Genomic DNA, 21,985 nt, shown 5'->3' with positions numbered 1-21,985 from the left:
AGAAGCCCAGGTTTAAACATTGAGGAATACTGGCCATGTTTAGCGCATGCATAAAAATAGATGGTCCCGAAAAAAAAATGCAACTTACATAGTTTTGGGACTGGTCTTTCAGGTGTGTTACATCGGGCTTATTCCAGGAGCATCTTCTAATACTAACTAATACATTGGAGTCAGTTTCGCAACACCAAGGTCTGTACTTTTATATTATCATTGTTTTTACTTTTTTAATCGTTAATTTTCTAATCCTCTTATTTAAATTTTAAAAAAGTTTTCAAATTTATATGTTTGCGTTATGCTTTATAACAGTGCTCCGCAACCGGTGTGCCGTGGCACACTGGTGTGCCGTGAGCCGGACACAGGTGTGCCGCGGTCAAATTCAATGTATTTGACATTTTACAATATTTCATTATGTATTTAATACACAATGACAAAATATTTTTCATAATATTGTCTATTTTTCATTGTCTGGAGATACTGTTAAAAGACGTATTCACAATATATTAGAAACACTGATTAGAAAACTGTTATGGGCTGAAAAATTTGCACTTAAGTACAACGAAACAACCGATATTAAAAATAAAGCACAGTTGATAGCTATTGTACTTTTCGTTGACGGGGACTTTATTAAAGTACATTATTTATTTTGTAAGGAGGTTCCAGAGCGAACTACCGGTGAAGAATTTTTTCAAGTAACCGATGATTTCTTCAAAATATATAATATAAATAAATATAATATATTATAATAAAACAAATAAAAAACTTTATTCCACTTAATTTTATTTTGACCGTAACCGTTTTCAGCTCGTCAAAGCCATCTTCAGACTGGTACACGAAACCGGTTACGGTCAAAATAAAATTAAGTGGAATAAAGTTTTTTATTTGTTTTATTATAATATATTATAATGGAATTCCACCACGAATTATCGGTCTCAAAAATAGAAATATTATAAATAAATATATAATATTTGTTGCGGCAAACAGCGGTAAAAAGGGTTTTGTCTCTTGTGTAAAACAAAAAAATCCAACATTACAATTTACACACTGATGCATACATCGAGAAGCATTGATGGTCAAAAATTTACCGGATGAACTTTTGAACACGATGAATGAATGCATTAAAATCGTAAACATAATTAAATCAAGAGCCCTAAACTCGCGAATCTTTGGAATACTCTGTGCAGAAATGGGAGCCGAATATGAATCCTTATTAATATTTCTATTTTTGAGACCGATAATTCGTGGTGGAATTCCATTATAATATATTATAATAAAACAAATAAAAAACTTTATTCCACTTAATTTTATTTTGACCGTAACCGGTTTCAGCTCGTCAAAGCCATCTTCAGACTGGTACACAAAATTCTTAGTCTACGGTTTATATACACAACATATGGGGGAGGGGGGTAGTTTATAGGGTTTTAATCAATTTTATTTGTTACTAAGTCGTTTAAGATTGTTGAATTTCTAAATATTTGGTAATTCCAGTGGAATTACCAAATATTTAGAAATTCAACAATCTTAAACGACTTAGTAACAAATAAAATTGATTAAAACCCTATAAACTACCCCCCTCCCCCATATGTTGTGTATATAAACCGTAGACTAAGAATTTTGTGTACCAGTCTGAAGATGGCTTTGACGAGCTGAAACCGGTTACGGTCAAAATAAAATTAAGTGGAATAAAGTTTTTTATTTGTTTTATTATAATATATTATGAATCCTTATTGTTTTATACTGAAATTCGTTGGCTATCCCGAGGCAAAGTTTTGGCTAGATTTTTTGAGCTTCGTCACGAGGTGCGTGAGTTTCTTTTAAATCAAAATATGCCCAAACTATATCATCACCTCAATGATAACTACTGGATAGCCAAACTTGCATACATGGCTGATATATTCAAGCATTTGAATAAACTTAATAACGAACTTTGGCAGAAAGATTTGCAAAAAGGATGTTTGGAAATGTACCAAAGGAGAACCATATTACAATTGAAAACAAAAAATTAACTGTGGATCTGGCCCAACAACATTTAAGTATGCTTCAGCAGAAATTTGGTCAGTATTTTTATTCCATTAATACGGAACAATATGATTGGATTCGAAATCCTTTTGCAACCAATGCAATAAATTCTACGGAAGCACTCTGCCTCTGCAAATTCGAGTGGAATTTACAGATTTAAATAATGACATGACATTAAAACTTCACTTCTCCGAAGATCCATTAGATGTTTTCTGGATTTACGTTAAAAAAGAATATCCTCACATTTCCGTCAAAGCATTCTTAACACTACTTCCATTTTCAACAACATATTTATGTGAACAAAGTTTTTCAACGCTTGTATTAATTAAAAATGATAAGCGGTTATGCTTAAAAGTTCTTGACCAAGAACTTCGGGTTGTCAAAAATCGAGCCGAATATAAAACTTTTGTGTTCATTGAAACAAGCGTAGGTTAATTTAACAATTAATCGCTCATTAATTTATTATTATTTTACAATAATTATTAAGATTGCGTAAAAATAAATATGTTATAGTTATATGCATGTATGTATACTTTTCAAATAAAAAACAAGAAATTATTGTAAAATTTGTGTATCAACTTAATATCTACGAGTATATATTTTAGCTTTTGGTGTGCCGCGGAATTCTAGGAAGAAATTTGGTGTGTCGTAGGTGAGAAAAGGTTGCGGAGCACTGCTTTATAACACGTAGAGTTGAAAATTATTAAAACCTAGTAAACATTTTTTCTAATCTTCTTAAGACATTAAATAAAAATTAACATTAAAGTGAGTTCGGAACAAAGATTTTATTGTAGGAAAAGTAAGAAATAACAATAAACAGTCATATAAAACGATATTTGCGATAGAGACACGGCGCGTTATCTCCTACCACATTCAAAAAATTTCTAGGCACTCTTCCACTGAAAGGGATGACACATCTTGCTACCAAGATCAGGTCTTATGCCTTCGACCGGCTCGGGATCTCTGCTTGTTCAAGGCCGTGCGTTTGCTTATATAGGTTGTCCGTGGTACATCATTTGGTAGGTAGCGTGGAGCTGGTCTTTGATTAGTTTGTTAGTAATTTGCTTAACCAGTAGGAGATCTGCAATGTCCTGCGTTTGTAGATAGGGGTGCCATAATAGGTGTGAGCCAGAAAATATTCGGGGTCGCGCGGTTTTAACTATTAAATAGACTTGATAATGAATCTATGATATGACTGAGAAGACATTATTGTTTTAAGAAGGTTTTATTAATTTTCATAGAAAAATCGCTCTGTTATTAAAAACAGTTCCCTATAACTTTCAAGGAGCTAACGTCACTAAGAAAATTAATTGTAAAATATAGTTTTTACGATTTTTGGGTATTACGCATCAAATTCATGAGCGAAAATCTATATTGAGAAACGAAAATAATATTGTTTTATGACATTTTAAAAGAAGAAAAAAAAGCATTTGTACCAACGCTTCTATTAGAATTTATATAATAAAAATATATGATTTGACTGAAAACCTTTTCAAGTTTAAAAAATGCTCATCTTAAAATAAGATTTTTCATTCACGTTAGATGAATGAAAAATGAGATAATAAATGTACAGAATATTCCTTTATATCAACGATATACAAAGAGCTCTCAGAAGGTACAGTCTTGTTAGGTTGAATTACGAGTACTTGAATAAGACCAACCTTTGTTGATTGAAGAAACACCTAAGTTGCACGGAGCTCCTCAAGTATCCATATTAGGGCCACTCTTATTTGAAATATATAAACGATATCTGTCAATTAAATCTACAGAGCGAAATCTTATTATACTACAGATTATATATACTTTTATTAAAGAAACCGCTTTATTTTTTCGGGAAAAAACTTTACTAAAATTTACTAGACAAATTATAACTTGATATTAACGTTTTAAACAACGGGCTAAATAAAAACATTTTCAGGTAAAAAAAAATAAAAAAAAAACTGGTTGCCTGATCTCAAATACACCAAAAGAAAAAGCCGTATCGTAAACCATTACAAACCGAAGGACAAACCTACAAATTTCAGATGGTGAAAAACACATGCGACTTTATACCGATAAATATTTGTCATTTAAGTAGCACATAAAAAAATAAAAATAAAATATTATCCCACGAATTGGCGTATTTGATAGAGTAGCTGATATTCTACCAGTCCAAGTAAAGGGGGGATGATACTTTACTTTAATCCAGTCCCCTCTAATTTATCTAATATAAATGTGGGGTAACAAACATCACCTATTTAAACGACTAATTTTATACGGAATGAAGTACTAAGAAATCATTAATTTTCAAAATAACACAAATTAATCAAAAGAAATTTACTTGCCCCCTACGTAATTTGAACCGTCCCCTAATTTGCCAGTCGAGAGCCTAACCCCTCAACCACGAACGCTTTAGCCGAACACATCATCACTTAACATATTGGAAGCAATCGCTCTTATAAGAGGTTCAAAATTTAATTTATTTACTTTCCAGTAATAGTATGTAAGGCTACCGCAAACGAAAAAAAGAAGAAGAATTCAAAAATATTATTAAGGTTTCGTTATGAGTTTTTCGATTAATGTTCAATTTTGAATCAGCTAACTACGTTTTAAATTACATCTTGCGAGAAAACACTGATGCATTCAGCTCCAGAGGGGAGGCCACACTGCGAAAAGTAATTTTAAAGCCAAGGAGACTTCCTTGAGACGCGATCAGTATTCCCAAGGCGTCTTGTATTCCCTGTTAGTCAACAAAGAAAATAACGCTTTATTAAAATATGACCGTCATAAACACGGATCGATCTCCCACACAATTCACACTTTGGTGAAGAGAGAAATAAGTACCTTGCTTTACGGATAATTCGGTTATATTATCTCAAGGTTTTATTTATCAATTTAATTATTAAGGGCATTTTAAGGGCTTTCACATATGAATAGTTAAAATTATACAGTATTATACTTAACTCCACTGACTCAGTAACTATCTCTTGTATTTATTTAGTAATAAATTTAAAATGTTCAATGGCTTGGCATAATTATTTCCCTCCATTAATACTCGTGGCAGTGAGGAATACATATAGTAGTTAGTCCTAGAAATTAATCCCGAAAAAATTCCCGACTTGTAGTATCACGTTGTGAAATTTGAAAGCTCATCAATGCAAGCAATCAGATATATCGTTTAGAATTTTGCATAGAATGAGGAACTGCAGTCCGTTTTATTATTTATTAAAAAATTACCTTCTAATTGTATGTGTATTTTAGTAGTTAATTAAAATATTTTCAAAAATAGTCATAGTTTTAAAAACGCCCGTGACGTCAGAAGAAGCCATGTGATGTTGAAAGAATCTTTCTTTTTGTATCAACATTGTCAAGTCAGTACTTAACTGAGACGTACTCACAGTAGGGTTGTTTAATTTTCTTTTATATTACGATATATGGTTTAAACAGTGTTAGAAATAAATAACACAACGATTTGTATTTATATCTAAAAACTTACCCTTTGCTTCAAAACAATTATTATATATTCCAAAAAGTCATGAACCGTAAAACATTACATGTTTTGAGAGAGTATTGCCTAAGATTGTCCATTTTTTATTAATTATTTTTATATGAAACGAAAAAAATTGAGATGACGATAATCTGTATTATACGTTTGTTTAACTAAATATATTATTTAGTAATTACAAATTTTTTTCACTTTCATATAAAGTGGTATTTCTACAGTTTACAAGAAAGAGGTAAGCGGCAAAATAATCGTAAAAAAAATTCTCTATCTTTCAAAAAAGACATTTATTTAATTATATTTGTAAAATAAATATCTGAAAGAGTCTTACATTTACTTTCAAAATCAGTAATTTATTTTGGTTATACGTTCAAAATATGTACTAGTACTTCAATCAACAATTACTGCTTATTACATTTTTTCACCTGTAAACAACCTATTTTATTTTCAATTTGTATTGATATTATAGGAGACAAATTATTGCTTATAATAATTTATTATCCTTTGTGCTATGGATAAAAACCTTGTCTTATAAAAAAAATAGTTTAGCATTGAAAAAATAAGATATTATTTTATTCATTTTTAAATAACGATTTCTTCATAAGAAGTTCCAGTGTATCATATTTCTGCTTACAAAATAATTATTCATACGGATAAACAAACGTTTTTTCTGAATATATAAGTTTTATTATAAATTAATTATTATTATACGTAGAATTTATAAATCGTTAGTTAAAAATGAATTAAAACCCACCGTTTGGTTGGTATGACTATCTGCTGATTAAAATCAACCAGTCACCCTTCAGTAAAAATCTATCGTGTAAATTTTTTGCATCAAGGTTTTCAATTCGTGAAGAATCCCCCAAAATTTCCGATCAATAACATACCGAGTACATTGATCAATTACATACATTTATTATATCAGTTGCGATGCAGCATCGTAATAACAAAATACTTATTCTAATCTTGGCTTACAACTGGCTTATACCAACTGATTTAGATTTTCTTAGCGAAATTCACCCTGAATTCATGAGCTATGGTACCTCAGCGGTAGACGTCTCTAATGGCCCACTACGAGGACGACCATATGGCGGACTAGCTATACTATGGAGGAAATCATTCAAGGCAGTGACAATCGACTGTGAAACTCCCAGGATAATAGCGATTGATATCACACTCAACACTGGAACATTACTTGTCATGAGTGTATACATGCCAGTGGACAATACTGATAATTTACCGGAATATTTATCCTGTCTATCAAAAATGCACACGATAATTGAGGAAAGAGACAACCCTAATTGTATTATTCTGGGAGACTTTAATGCCGACATGAATTCGCCATTTGGACGTGAGCTTAAATCATTCTGCTCCGAATATAACCTACAAATTGCGGATGTTGACATACTCCCGCTCGACTCCTACACATACGTAAGCGATGCACATAATACCACGAAGTGGCTCGACCACTGTCTAGTGACTCAGGCAGTACTCAATACAATAGAAAATATGTATATTGACTACAAGTCCGACTGGTCTGATCATAGACCAATGCACACCAATCTAAGAACTAATGGGTTACCCACATATACCGCAAGTCACACAAAAGTAGAGGATCCGTGTCGATGGCGGCCCAAAAGTCATGTAGAAGTGCAGTCCTACTCCAGGTATGCCCAATTTGCAATAGGTCAACTTCAGATAATTTATGGAACCAACACAGAAACTTATGACAGCACCACGATGAATGTAGCCCAAATCGATGACTTATACAAAAACATTGTACAAGCATTGAGTAACTCAGCTATATCTGCGTTTAACATAGGGAGAAGGCCTAAAAATGGGAGAAAATGGAAGGCTACAGCGGGTTGGAATGAGCAGGTTGCCTTATATTATGAAGCGTCTAGAAATGCACATATAAATTGGCTGCAGAATGGACGACCTACTGAAGGTCCCATCATAGAAGCTAGAAAATAAACCAGATTGCTTTTTAAGAAAAAATATAAGAATTGTCAAAGAAGCTTTGAGCAGAACAAAATGGACAAAATAGCGAACAACTTTGAATGCAAGAATTTTTCATCTTTCTGGAATAAAACCAATGCCGTATTGAAGGCGAAATACACCGCACCGAGCCAAATTGATGGAAAATCTGTAAATAAAGATATTGCTGAAGTTTTCAGAAATACATTCTGCTCCGCACCAGATCAACCGCGAATAATGGTTAAAGAGATTGAGACAACAACGCATCAACCAGAACAACAGCCGTCCATCGTCATATTACCTGAGATGATCCAGCGAGCAATACGCAACATGGCAGGAGGTAAATCTGCAGGTCACGATGGACTAGTGATAGAACATGTAAAGCATGCGGGGGAGTATTTAACAATACTGCTTGCCTCTCTCTTCACTGCCATGATCGGCCTCGGACACATTCCGAAAGAGCTGTCCAAAACAATAATAATACCGATCCCAAAAAGCCGCCAGTTGAACTTGACATCATCTGTTAATTACAGACCCATATCTCTTGCCACAATAATTGCAAGAATCTTCGAAAAGGTCATCTTAAATTTAACGGAAGACAAGCTCAATACAGAGGACTCTCAAATGGGCTTCAAAGCTGGATGCTCTACTGATACGGCCATATATAGCATGAAACAAACAATTGAATACTATAAAGCCAGAAAAACAACGGTGTACGCATGCTTCCTAGACTTAAGCAAAGCCTTTGACAGGGTTTGTCATAATGCGTTGTGGAAAAAACTGACCGAACGACAAGTTCCACCACAAATTGTTAATATATTGAGAACATGGTACAACCAACAGGAAAACTTTGTCAGATGGAATGAAAGCCTATCAGAAGCAGCCAAATTAAAGTGCGGCGTTAGACAAGGAGGCTCAATGTCCCCAGTACTTTTCAACGTGTATATGGATGAACTTAGTAAAACACTAAATACGACAAGAATCGGATGCCATATTGCCGGGGTATGTATGAACAATATTAGCTATGCAGACGACATGGTCATACTAGCTCCATCGATAAGAGCGATGAGAAAACTTCTGGCAATATGCTAAGCTTACGTTGACAGTCATGGGCTGATGTACAATGCTAAAAAGTCATCCCTGCTGATATTTAAAGCAAATACTGGTCCCACTGTCATTCCACCCATACGTCTCGGCGGGGCCAACCTGACAATTTGCAGCGAAATCAAATATTTGGGGCATGTCATCACCGATGACCTAAATGATAAAAAATACATAGAACGTCAAAGAAGAGTACTGAGTGTGCGAGCTAACATGCTTGCCAGGAGATTCAACAAATGCAGTCCTCCGGTGAAGAAGCAACTTTTCCAAACATATTGTATGAGCTTCTACACTAGCGAGCTATGGACGACATACACACAAGGCGTCATGAACACACTCCGAGTACAGTACAACCACGCATACAGAGCCCTATTTGGCCTCCCCTGGCGATGCAGCGCCTCACAGATGTTCACCGAAGGAAGGGTGCATGGGTTCACTGCTTTGATGCGCCACAGAATAGCCGGGACGAGTCAGCGCTACCAGAGATCGGACAACACTCTTGTCCAGGCCGTTGCCCAGTGGCAGGGAGCGCCTTTACACCGGAGATGGAGAATTTCACTCAAGCCACCATAAAGTCCTAATGTGCACATCAATGTATTGATTTTTTATTTTTTATTTTTATTTTCATTTATGTCTTTATTCATTTTATTTTTATGTATTATGTAAACTTTTATGGCAGGCAGAGCATTGCACACACCGCTCTGACCAGCTGAAATAAACATTATTATTATTTTAAACTTCCGATTTAGTTGTCCGGGTTAAATCTTCCCCAAAGGAAAAACTTAACCCTTCCACTCACTTTTCCACAAATGATCATCTAGTCAATCAACATTATGTAAGTGCATTATATAAGCAAAATAAATACAAAACAATACAAGAACACCACGTCAAATCACCAGAGATCAAATGGGAAAATAATTCACCGTTTCCAGATATTTTCATATCAGAGGGTTCGGCTCGGTAGAACTTGTAACAGGGCCTATTATTATTATAAGTATTTATAAATACTTATTATAATCTTGAATATACTGATAAGTATGTGTAAATACTTATTCTTATCTTGAATTCATTGATAAGTATGTACAAATACTTATTCGTAACTTGACTTCCTTGATTGGTATGTAAAAATCCTTTTTCTAATCTCGACTTCCTTGATAAGTATGCATAAATACTTATTCTAATTTCGAATTTATTGATAAGTATTGTTACGAACTGGGGTTTGCGGGCTCCACGATGGAAGCCAGTGCCGGCTTTTCAGCTTCAGTAGGTAGAATCATGGGACTCTAATTATTTAGCTCAGGTTTTGGGTCGGCAGGTTATGCCTTTACACGGGGAACATTCAACAATTAAAGACTCCACTCCCTCGTCAAATGAAACACCTATATGGGAATGATTAGTGAGTGTATTTACAGGTCAACAAGCACATAGAATAACACAAAAACGGGACACAATATACATCCTTAATTATACCTGGCTGATTGAATTGAACAAATCTCTTTCTCATATTGGCTCCGTCTGGCAGATGTCTTTAACGGACATTTAAAAAAGTCACATAGTAGGGCAAAGGTTTGGTGCACGCTTACATGAGTTGTCCCGGGGGATGCAGGAGTTGCGAGGCCAGCGAGGTGTTACTTCCAGACATTATAGAGTGGAAACCAAGGTAGAAATCGTCTACACGCGCAATTCGTGCGCGTGCTAGGCTATGGCGATGTTGAGGAGCCGGGGCCGGACGCACGTGTGGTCGAGCCCAGAGCTAGAGTTGCAGTGAAGATGGCTGCCCGGTCATAAAAACCGTTGGGCTTCCGCGTCGGTGCGCAGTATGCATGCGCGCCGTTCTGCGCTGCCTAGTTCTGCGTTGAATTTAGTTTCGCGGGAATTTTGATCTGCTTCGTGACAGTATGTATAAATTATATATGTTGATAATTAATTCATGGAAAAGTCGAATAAAGAAATTTATTATTTTTTGAGATACGAACTTATGAAAATTATTGTAAAAATATACACTTTAGTAATTCAAACTAAAATTAAAGCTGTGCATTAAGTTTAAAGTTGGCAAAAATATCATTCTACTGACTAAACAATTCTCACAAAGTACCTGTATTGGCTTAACAGCCACAAACATTTGATGACCATGCTGACAATGAAAGGAGGGACAGCATGAATAATTATTAAAAAAATCACAAACAATGAAAATAATAAAATACTAACAGTAATGAGTAAAAAATATTCATCAAATAAATGTTAGCTAATTAAGTAAATAATAAAAGGAAAATTATTATAACTAAACTGGCTGACCCTGCAAACGTTGTTCTGCCATATAAATTATTTATAGTGAATATTTCTGTTGTGAAATAAAAAATAACGAATGTATTGTTAGTGTGTGGGGATGGAACCTATGGCAGAAAAATGAATGGAGCACTGAAGATGATGACCGCCGATAAAAAAGAAAAAACACCAACCATTCATTTTCTCAATTCAATGTGTTTCATTAAAGTAACGGACATATTCGTTGTTCGATCTTTTAAAAGTTAAATGAAAGGTGAAAAAAATCAATATATTTTTTGTACTTATGTAGGAAAATGAAATAAAGAAAATCAATATTAATTTCGAAGAGGAATTGAGTGTACAATATTTTCTGTCAATCCGTCGTTAGCTAAAACAAATAAACTCGATGGTTTGCCCACGCGAGAACATGCCAATTATAATTCTCCATGTGAAAAAAATGGTGTGCCAAAAAAAAAAGAAATTGATTTCGTTCAGCTCGTGCCTCTTGAGATTGAGATTTACGCAATTGCGACATGGTCACACGCACATTTTTGGTATCTTTTTGGATTTGTATGTCTGTTAATTCTGGTCATCTATTTTGCAGGTTTGTTGCTTTATTCGTTCGATTATTCGACGGCCCAATTGCGTCTTGCTGTCATTGTTCACTGTAATACACGCATACAAATAGATAAATTAAAATAAACCGTAAAAAATTATGCACGCACTGCGTTGTGATACATAACAAATGCCAAATGAAATGTCAAACTATCGCGACGCTTCTCGTGAATGACTTGCACATGTGTGGATGAATGTTCGATGAGGCCAACGCAGCGCTATCTGTTATTCAACAACGTAGATAATTTCGTTCTCTTTGAAATATGAACAACGGTTAAATTTTTTCATACACAAATACTAAAATCACGATTAAAAATGGTTGGTTGAGGGTAGGAGGGTAAAAATTTAAGGTTATAGATATTTTTGATACCAAACAATAAAAATACAAAAAAAAAATTGTCAAAAAAATCAGAAAAAAAATTATGGATAGGCACACCCTATTCACTTAAAGGTATGAAATATACTTTAAAACCTATTTTCATACCGAACAATTATACATTAAAAAAATCATAATAATCGGTCGAGCCGTTTCGGAGGAGTGCGACCATAAACACCGTGACACGAGATTTTTATATTTAAGTAAATAATATTACGAAGGTATTAAGTAGATAATAATAGAATTATGTAGATAATAATTGTATTAAGTAGATAATAATAATAACTATATAAAAAAATAACTTATATCATTGATGTTGCTATTTCAAATTCCTGTAATATTTAAATATCTGTTTCTGAAAAAATAAGAAAATACAAAGATTTAGGAAATGAGATTAAAAGAATTCGGCATTCTCAGACTATAAAAATATTAAAATTTGTTATTTCGGCTACTGGCATTATACATAGTACCTACTCTCATTCAAAATTTAGGCGTATTAGATCTGTCGAAGAATTCATATATAAAAATTTAAAAATGAGTCATTTTAAATACATGTAGGATTACGAAAAAATTTTAAAATATTTATATTTAGGGATCAGTAGGATTTATAGGTCCAGTTAGGAGTTCTACCGAGCCGAACCCTCTAATATGAAAATATCTGGAATCGGTGAATTATTTTCCCGTTTGATCTCTGGTGGGTTGACGTGTTGTTCTTGTATTGTTTTGTATTTATTATGCTTATTTAATGCACTTGCATAATGTGGATTGACTAGATGATCATTGGTGGAAAAGTGGGTGGAAGGGTTTAGTTTTTTCCTGCGGGGAAGATTTAACACGGACATAAAGTTGGAACATTAAAAAAAAATTAGTATATTAAATTTAAATATATTATAATGAGTAGATATAAATAAATAATTACATAGTATGTGAAAATGAATAATGTCGAATGTAGGGTTTCTTCCCTGATTTATAAGCCTGTACAATATAAAATATTTTAGAGGACGATTAAAGTACCTAATTAAGTACTTTTAAATTAAGCGTATCACTATCAAGTACACTGTATTAAGTGAACCTATGTACTAAGGTTGATAATATGATATGTAAATGAAGAATACAATATGTTACATAAAAGTCAAACAACGCATTATTTCAGTACTGAAACATTCTTTATCGTGATTTTATGTGATTTTTGATTTTAATTAATTAAATTAGTAGCAGTTACTATTTAGTACCCGGTATTTTGTGTGAAGTTAACATTTGGCAGAATTGTGAAACAGCACGAGGAGGGTTTTGGGAAAAACAAATTACTAGCGTGCCGCTTATATTTGAGAATGAGGATTTTATTATTTTTTTGTTATTGGTTTTTGGGGTGTTATGCCGTGTTGCACAGATGTGTGACATTGTATCGTTGACGTGGACACATCTGCCCTGATGATGGACACTGTAACGTTGGCTAAAGAAGGAGTTGCCGCAGCACGGCATAACACCCCAAAAACAAATAACAAAAAACCTTTTGGCCGTGAAAATCTTAAATCATACAGGATTTAATTCAAGTATTTCAAAATTTCACTAATCGTGTTAAATGACAACTTTTTCAGATATTCGTTTGGGTAAGCTAGCAATTAATGAATAATTAATATTACAAAAACCCCCCGCTCTGCCTAAAAACAGAATATAATAAACGAGGTTAAAATATAAGGAATATAAATTATATTTACTGAATCAATTCGCAGTAGATAGAGAGCAGCCAAGAAAACCCGAAATAAATTCAAATTGCACTACTAGTACTATAGCAACACCAAGGTGCCCACTTCGACTTTGACATTTGTTATTTGCTGTCAGAAATCCTTCTGTTTGACAAGTTTGCCAGTTTAACAATTGTAAACAAAAATCAACGTCCAAAGGTTAACGAGCACAACTCAATTGTTGTTGTTAATTTATTGATTGGTTGTTATAGAAAAGTTAATTTTCATGTTCTGTGAAAGTTATTTTCAAGTTATGTTATAACTTCAGTTCTGTCATGTAACTGGCATATAATGATAAAATAACATAACTTGAATTGGTCATTAACAGAACTCGCCAATTAATTGAAATACAAAAAAACCTTTACGCCTAATTTTTTTTTGCAAAGTGTTAAATAAATAAACGATAATAATAATAATTGGATGACTTGTATAGCGCCGTTTTTGTACAAAATCACCTCAAGGGCGCTGTTCAAACTTATAATACATTTCTGCAGTGATCTATGTTATTACTTAACTGTTTATGGAGAAAATATACAGTACAATACTTACCTGGTAGGTCACTTGAGATTAACACTTAATTTATATTATCTAATTGTTTATTAGCTAAATTTAGATACAGGATTTAAGACTTAATTGAAAAATTGAATATAACTGGAATTTCTCTTAGGAATGGTATATTTAATCTAAGGGTACGACAGCTTAAAAAGGTAAGTTTTTAGTTTAGACCTAAATTCTGTTGGACTTGTTATGGATCTTACTTCCGGAGGGAGTTTATTCCAAGCCTTCGGCCAAGATACACCGAAAGCGCGATCACCAAACTTAGTATTTGGCTTGTGCTCAGGTTCTATCAGTCTGCCTACAGCTGATGATGTTTCTGATCGTTGCTGAAACGATGTGACGTAAAATCGTCTCCATTGGGAACGGTGCAGTCGTACCACTTGCACCAGTATACACACAGACCTCTGCGCTTATTCAAAACAAGAGGAAGGTCACTTTCTTCATACGATTAAAAAAAACTACCCACATCCCCCTTTCCCGCCAATTAAAGCAGAATTTTAATAATTCTTTATGAAATTTCGCACATTTGTCGTTAAAAATAAAAATAAAATCTCTGTTTTCATCTGATTTCAAAATATTCTGTGAAAGCCCGGGCAACATCAGGAACTTCAGCTAGTTTGAAAATAAATTACAATTCAATTTTAACAACAAATTTATACAACCAGGAACAAACCAGAGGATGTAGAATTAAATTATATAACTTTTGAAAGATCCGTCAAACTGAAAGAAAAACTGAAAATATTTTCTCGTAGTTTTCAAAATAAAACCACGAGATTTAAAAATTAATACTCTCGGTATCCATAAAGGAAATATTAAATTTGCCGGCCGATTTTCCTGGGTACTTTTCTGCCAGACCTTATTACTAAAATAACGGGATTTTCTTTGGGAAAACTATTAATTTCCACCAGAGTGAAAATGTGATAGCAGGAATGCACTATGGGTTGGGTTCGTATACGGGAGGTATACTGATTTACGGGCGAACTACTCAAGAGAATCTAACCAGAACTATACTGAGAGAATTTACCACTCCGGTACTTATGAATCCGGTTGTAAAGGGTTAAGCAGGCTAGTACAACTCACTTATAGTCGCATACGACAGAGAAACACGTAAATCCCCTCTACTAGGCCACATGAATCACAGAAGCTGCTTCAAAATTCTATGGAGAGGCTCAGGTAGCTCAAAGGGTCCAGTATAGCAGTGCTCCGCAACCGGTGTGCCGTGGCACACTGGTGTGCCGTGAGCCGGATACAGGTGTGCCGCGGTTAAATTCAATGTATTTAAAATTTTACAATATTTCATTATGTATTTAATACACAATGACAACATATTTTTCATAATTTTGTCTATTTTTCTTGTCTGCAGATACTGTTAAAAGACCTATTCACAATATATTAGATACACTGATTAAAAAACTGTTGAAAAATTGGCTGAAAAATTTGCACTTCAATGAAACAACCGATATTAAAAAATAAAGCACATTTGAAAGCTATTGTACTTTTCGTTGACGAGGACTTTATTAAAGAACATTATTTATTATGTAAGGAGGTTCCAGAGCGAACTACCGGTGAAGAATTTTTTCAAGTAACTGATGATTTCTTCAAAATATATAATATTAAATGGAGCAATTGCATTGCTGTTTGCACGGATGGCGCTGCAGGCAATGACGGGTAATAAAAAGGGTTTTGTCGGTTGTGTAAAACAAAAAAATCCAACGTTACAATTTACACACTGCTGCATACATCGAGAAGCATTAATGGTTAATTTACCGGATGTTCTTTTGAACACGATGAATGAATGCATTAAAATCACAAACATAATTAAATCAAGAGCCATAAACTCGCGAATCGTTGGAATACTCTGTGCAGAAATGGGAGCCGAATATGAATCCTTATTGTTGTATACTGAAATTCGTTGGCTATCCCGAGACAAAGTTTTGGCTAGATTGTTTGAGCTTCGTCACGAGGTGTGTGAGTTTCTTTTAAATCAAAATATGCCTAAACTATATCAGCACCTTGATGATAATTACTGGATAGCCAAACTGGCATACATGGCTGATACATTCGAGTATTTGAATTAACTTAATATCTAACTTTGGCAGAAAGAGTCGCAAAAAGGATGTTTGGAAATATACCAAAGGATCAACCATAGTACAATTGAAAACAAACACTTAACTGTAGATCTGGCCCAACAACATTTGAGTATGCTTCAGCAGACATTTGGTCGGTATTTTTATTCCATTAATACGGAACAATACGATTGGATTCAAAATCCTTTTACAACCAATGCAATAAATTCTACGGAAGCACTGCCTCTGCAAATTCGAGTGGAATTTACAGATTTAAATAATGACATGACATTAAAACTTCACTTCTCCGAAGATCAATTAGATGTTTTCTGGATTTACGTTAAAAAAGAATATCCTCACATTTCCGTCAAAGCATTCTTAACACTACTTCCATTTTCAACGACATATTTATGTGAGCAAAATTTTTCAACGCTTGTATTAATTAAAAATGTTAACGGTCATGCTTAAAAGGTCTTGACCAAGAACTTCGGGTTGCGCTGTCAAAAATCGAGCCGAAAATAAAACTTTTGTGTTCATTGAAACAAGTGCAGGTTTATTTAACAATTAATCGCTCATTAATTTATAATTATTTTGTAATAATTATTAAGATTGCGTTAAAAATAAATATGTTATAGTTATATGTATGTATGTATACTTTTCAAATAAAAAACAAGAAATTATTGTAAAATTTGTGTATCAATTTTATATCTATATATTTTAGCTTTTGGTGTGCCGCGGAATTCTAGGAAGAAATTTGGTGTGTCGTAGGTGAGAAAAGGTTGCGGAGCACTGCAGTATAGGATTAGCTAGCTCCAGTATCGATCTCGAAATATGTGTCTAATAGGAAAAAGCGTAGTAATAAAGCTCGAATAATCTTCACCATGTTTTGCTTCAGCTGACGGTCTTTCCACCGCTACACACGCGGCTGATGGTTGTTTTCGTACTTTTAACTATGTAAACAAGCATCTAGTAAAATTTCCTCTGGCGTACTATTTCTTTATTTGACGTGTGTTTTACAACTTCATGCGAGCACTTGACGCATAATCTCCCCTACACAAGGCGGCTGACGATATATTTTCAACTCGCTCTGATGTCATTATTTATTAAAAAAAGTTTCACTCTCACACGCTTGGTTCACTTATAAGTCATACTAGACCTTTCGAAAAAGATAACTATCGATCGGCGTAAAAACACTACCTAAAATGCAACGCCACTTCCCGGATAGATTCCGCAGAACAGATTTTTTTCAGGAATTGAACGTACGACGCATGGGTGAGACCCAGAAGCCATGCCAACTCATCCACCGACCGGTCTTAATATTTAGCAAAATTTAAAAAATATACACTTTCATTTTTTTGACCGGTCTGTGCCCGAGTTGAAATCGCGTTTGGGTCCCACCCAGGCGTAGTGTGTTCAATTCCTCGGCTGGCTAAGTCCTCCATCACAACACAAGCGACATTTTCAGCTTAATGTGGTGGTAGTAGGAGATTTTAAAATATTGTCAGGTTATTCGTAACCCGGGAATGTTTGTCTTTCTTAAAAAAAAATAAATATATATAAATAAACAAAGGCTGATTCTATACACATATTTCGTCACTAAAAAATAATAAATCACCATCGCTTTAAGGGGTTATATAAAGTTAGAATTTTCAAAAAAACGAAAAAAAATTATTTCATTTTCGTAATACAAATTTATTCAGAGAAAATTTCAAGTTAATCCGGCTATTATTTTAGAAGTTACACGCATATTTGTAAAGGCGTGAGAGAGTGGAGACGGTGACTCCAAAACGTATTCGGGGGTTTTAAAAGGTGCACCTGACGGCGATCAAGAAGTTATGAAGAAAGAATGTATTGGACACGTACAGAAGAGAATGGGCATGTGACACCGAGATCGTGTGAGTAAAGATTTGGAAACAATTGATAATAAAAACGAAAAAAGTACAAAAAAAACCTTTTGGTGGAAAAGGCAAACTTAGTGGTAAAATTATCGACAAGTTGACAGTTTATTATGGCTTAGCAATTAGGAAAAATTGTGATCCCATCGAAAAAATGTAAAATGCTATCTGGGCCACATATCTGATATTATTAATACTCCAGCGTCTGGACGGTGTAGGCCCTCTGATTGGTCAAATTTAAATTGTCTGTTTCGGTTAAATTCCGCTAACTTGAAAATTAAGACACGAGTTCATACTAAAATAGGATCGCCTCATAATAATACGAGATTTCTTCAAAAGCAACGTTTCTGCTCATATAATTTTTGGATAATATCGAAGAAAATATGTTTTAGAAAGTTCATAATCCATTGGATTAATTACATTACAATGAAAATTATCCACAGTTACGTGATTATGCTTGACGTTTATAAAAAAAATCACCCGTTCCTTCAATGGCCGATACGCACAGCTATAGATGGCCGACAGGGAGCGCACCTCTGGCGGTTTAAAAACGAACCAAATGAATGGCGCGAATATTTAAATATGCAGCTCACAATATTTGACTATACGATTAACAAGCGTTTACTAAGAAGATTTCTTCTGGAAGCTTATCACTTTGTAATGGCATTTTTCATTATTATTTATGTTTTTTTTGTTTATTAATTATAACTGATTTTATATTGACATGTTTTCTAATTTCTAAAATTTCAAAATTATTTATTTGCGGTGCTTTATATCCTGAGTGAAGTATTTTAAGACCTGATTTTTTTATCGAAAGTGTGATCTTTATTCAAAAGATGATTTGCAAACTCAGATTCACTATTTCAAAGACCGTTTGAAGAGAATATGTTTAATTTTTTTATTTAGTATTTCAACTATCAATTTATTAGAATAACCGTTATTAAATGCTATTTGTCTTATGAATATATTTTTTTATGGTTATATGCTATTTGTTTTTTTCAGGTCTTAATACTTCACTATAAATAATTTTGAAATTTTAGAAATGAGGAAACATGTTAATATAAAAGCAGATATAATTAACAAGAATTTTTTTATAAACTCTCTTTTAAATATTTTCCCACTCAACTGGTCTTTCCCGTCTAACGATATTGTAATTCCTAATTATTATAAACCCAGCCTACTGTTACCCCTCCCCCCTCCTTCCACTCCTTCTTTCCCAATTGCAATCTATATTTAATTTTTGACTTCGGTGTATACACAATAAAATGTAAACATTATATTTTTTCATTTATTGGACAATTTGCATAGCGCCGCTTTTGTGAGATATCACCTCAGGGGCGCTATATTGTAATAATCTACCTTTATATATAAATTTTTACTCTCCTGATGATGTTGTATATATAATCTAACTTTAAACTTTATTAGATACAGTAACAGTTGTAGGTAAAGAATTACCACCAGTTGGAGTAAAATTAACACCTTTTAATTAAACCGACTGCTAATCTCATCGCACAATTCCCCTCCTTTTATTCATAAACACTGGTACAATTAATAAATATGTAATCATTTATTATTTGAGTGAACTTTGTTATAACTATCTTTAATGGTGACAAACTAAACGATATTGATTCAACTTATAGACATTGACGGTTGTAACACATATTTAAGCACTGCAAGTCTCCTATGAGCTAATTATATTAGGTACCTAAGATAACAGTTAATATCAGTTGTAGACATGTAGGCAATAATAGTGTTTCATTTGAAATAATCCATCACAAATACGTAAAATTTCATTTATTCAAACAACTGTCATTCTTATTATGCGTAAATTTAGCATGTTATTATTAATTATCTCCTTCCTGTTCCGTGTTTTAACAATATATATACTCACCCTCTCTATGTGAATGTCGTAATATCTATCTATTAAATGTAACTGTTGTTAATATCACTTAAAATGGGCGAAGCCCAACCAAGTGCCGCCCGCAGGGCCTAGCAGAAAAAAACCCGCGGAGCGGGTTTTTAACTGCTAGTTATCATTATTGCTTAACGGACAAAAACCTCAACACGAGAAGTGCCCGACCGGACCAGAGTCATGTTGCAGTTGGCAACGAGCGGTAGCTGCCAATAAATTATCCACTTTCAAGCATGATCATCAATCATCACCACAATATTTTACTGAGACTATATTTCCCATTTATACAGATCTCAGCAATGAGAAATTGTTAGAAAGATGTGTTTGTGGTTTCACCCAAAATAACAACGAGAGCTACAATCAACTGATATGGAAAATCTCTCCAAAAATAGTTCAGGCCGGTTCCAAAACTGTAGAAACCGCTGCGTACATGCTGCTGGAATATTCAATGAAGTTACAACATCATTATTTTATTAAATGAATGCAATAGGGGTTTTACTTGGGCCCAAAGCGCATTAATACGCCGAAAGAGAGGATAAGCAGCGCGTGGCCGTCTCCAACCGCAGAGCACATGATAGCACACGAGAGGGAAGAATGGTCCGCAGACAACACTAACTCGAGTTATAAGAAGCTGCCGAAAGGGCGGAGGGTGTATTATATGGCCCTGGAATAGACAACTCGATGTAAGTTTAAAAAAGTATTTCTTACTCCATGTAAAGTATTTTTCAAATTTTAAACGCGTTTTTCTCAAAACTGTGTTTTTAAAGTCGGTGACCAAGATTACTCGGAAACAGCAGAACCGATCAGACTCAAATTTTACCACAAGCTTCTTAAGTATATTTTAAAGTTATTAATCGAAGGCCTGTTCTCACCGATAAATAAATATTTTTTTATAAATAATATAAGGCCAAAATTTTGGTAAAAAGTTGATTTTTTTTTGAGAAGCCGCCATTTTGTCAAAAAAAAATTATTTTGCTCTATCCTTCGACCAATTAGAGGAATATTTATTATTATAAAGAAATCCGTTTGGTTTTTTTCATTTCAGATAATCCAGTCTAGAGATATGATGGTCACCGCAAAATGCCTTTTTTGAGAGGAGCTTCTGGAGAACAGCTAGCAGCTTCCAAAAAAATTATTTTTACAAATAAAAATTCTTAAAATACTGTTTAAAGTTGCCATAATATGTGTACGAATTTTTACTTTAATAAATTAAAAAGTCTTATCAGAAATTGTTTTTGAAAAATTCCCTTTTTTGGGCCTCCTGACTGTATATAACCCCTTAAAACTACTATTTGGTTGGTACGACTGAATCTGTTGATTCTGACATCACGAGTCACGAAACCAGTTCACGATGTCTACACATTTCATTCTTGTTTTGTATGGAGATTGAACAACAAAACTCAGGTTTACTTAAATTTTTCATTATTGTTGTTTCACAGTATTGACGGAATTTAAATAATATGTAGATATTGACGGAAATCGGCTATATTCGAGGCCAGTCAAACAATATTCCCATAGTTGTTAATTACTTCAGTATAACAATAATATTTACATGGCAAACAGCTTACATAATTATATATAAGATATTATCGTTCGGGATTTGGCATATATGCAAGTCTCCCTAAAATATACACTAACAGACTTCAATGCCGCAGCAAGGCTGTTCAAATATTCCCACATCTCACAATATTTGCGGAACCTTCATTGGCTTCCGTGCCCTGAGAGAATCCAATTCAAACTCTGCTGGATGGTGTTCAAAGCCGTACATGACATAGCGCCACCCTACTTGTCGGAATTGTGCATTCCAAGCGATGTTTATATAAGGCAGCCAATCCTTCGATCAGCATCTTCAACAGCCATAGGTAGACTCTCAGTACCTATGCGCAATCCCATTACCAATTTTGGAGACTGGGCTTTTGCAGTAGCAGACCCAACAGCTTGGAACAAACTCCTTTCACATTTGCGAAAGATCGACATT

At 34.0% G+C, this 21,985-nt stretch overlaps 1 protein-coding gene and 1 pseudogene across 3 annotated transcripts in view; one reads left to right on the top strand and one right to left on the bottom strand.

Annotated features, from left to right (window-relative positions):
- LOC149425662 (gonadotropin-releasing hormone receptor-like) overlaps positions 1-21,985 on the bottom strand; it is a 395,919-nt gene that overhangs the window by 192,671 nt on the left and 181,263 nt on the right. The window lies entirely within an intron of this gene.
- On the top strand, positions 17,904-21,097 carry LOC149425663 (uncharacterized; annotated as a pseudogene).

This window comes from Hesperophylax consimilis, chromosome 2, assembly GCF_061612785.1.
Source record: "Hesperophylax consimilis isolate HC1 chromosome 2, BYU_Hcon_1.0, whole genome shotgun sequence".
Taxonomy (NCBI): Eukaryota; Metazoa; Arthropoda; class Insecta; order Trichoptera; family Limnephilidae; genus Hesperophylax; species Hesperophylax consimilis.
Note: the sequence above shows the minus strand (reverse complement) of the source record. Positions and strands in the feature narration are given on the sequence as shown.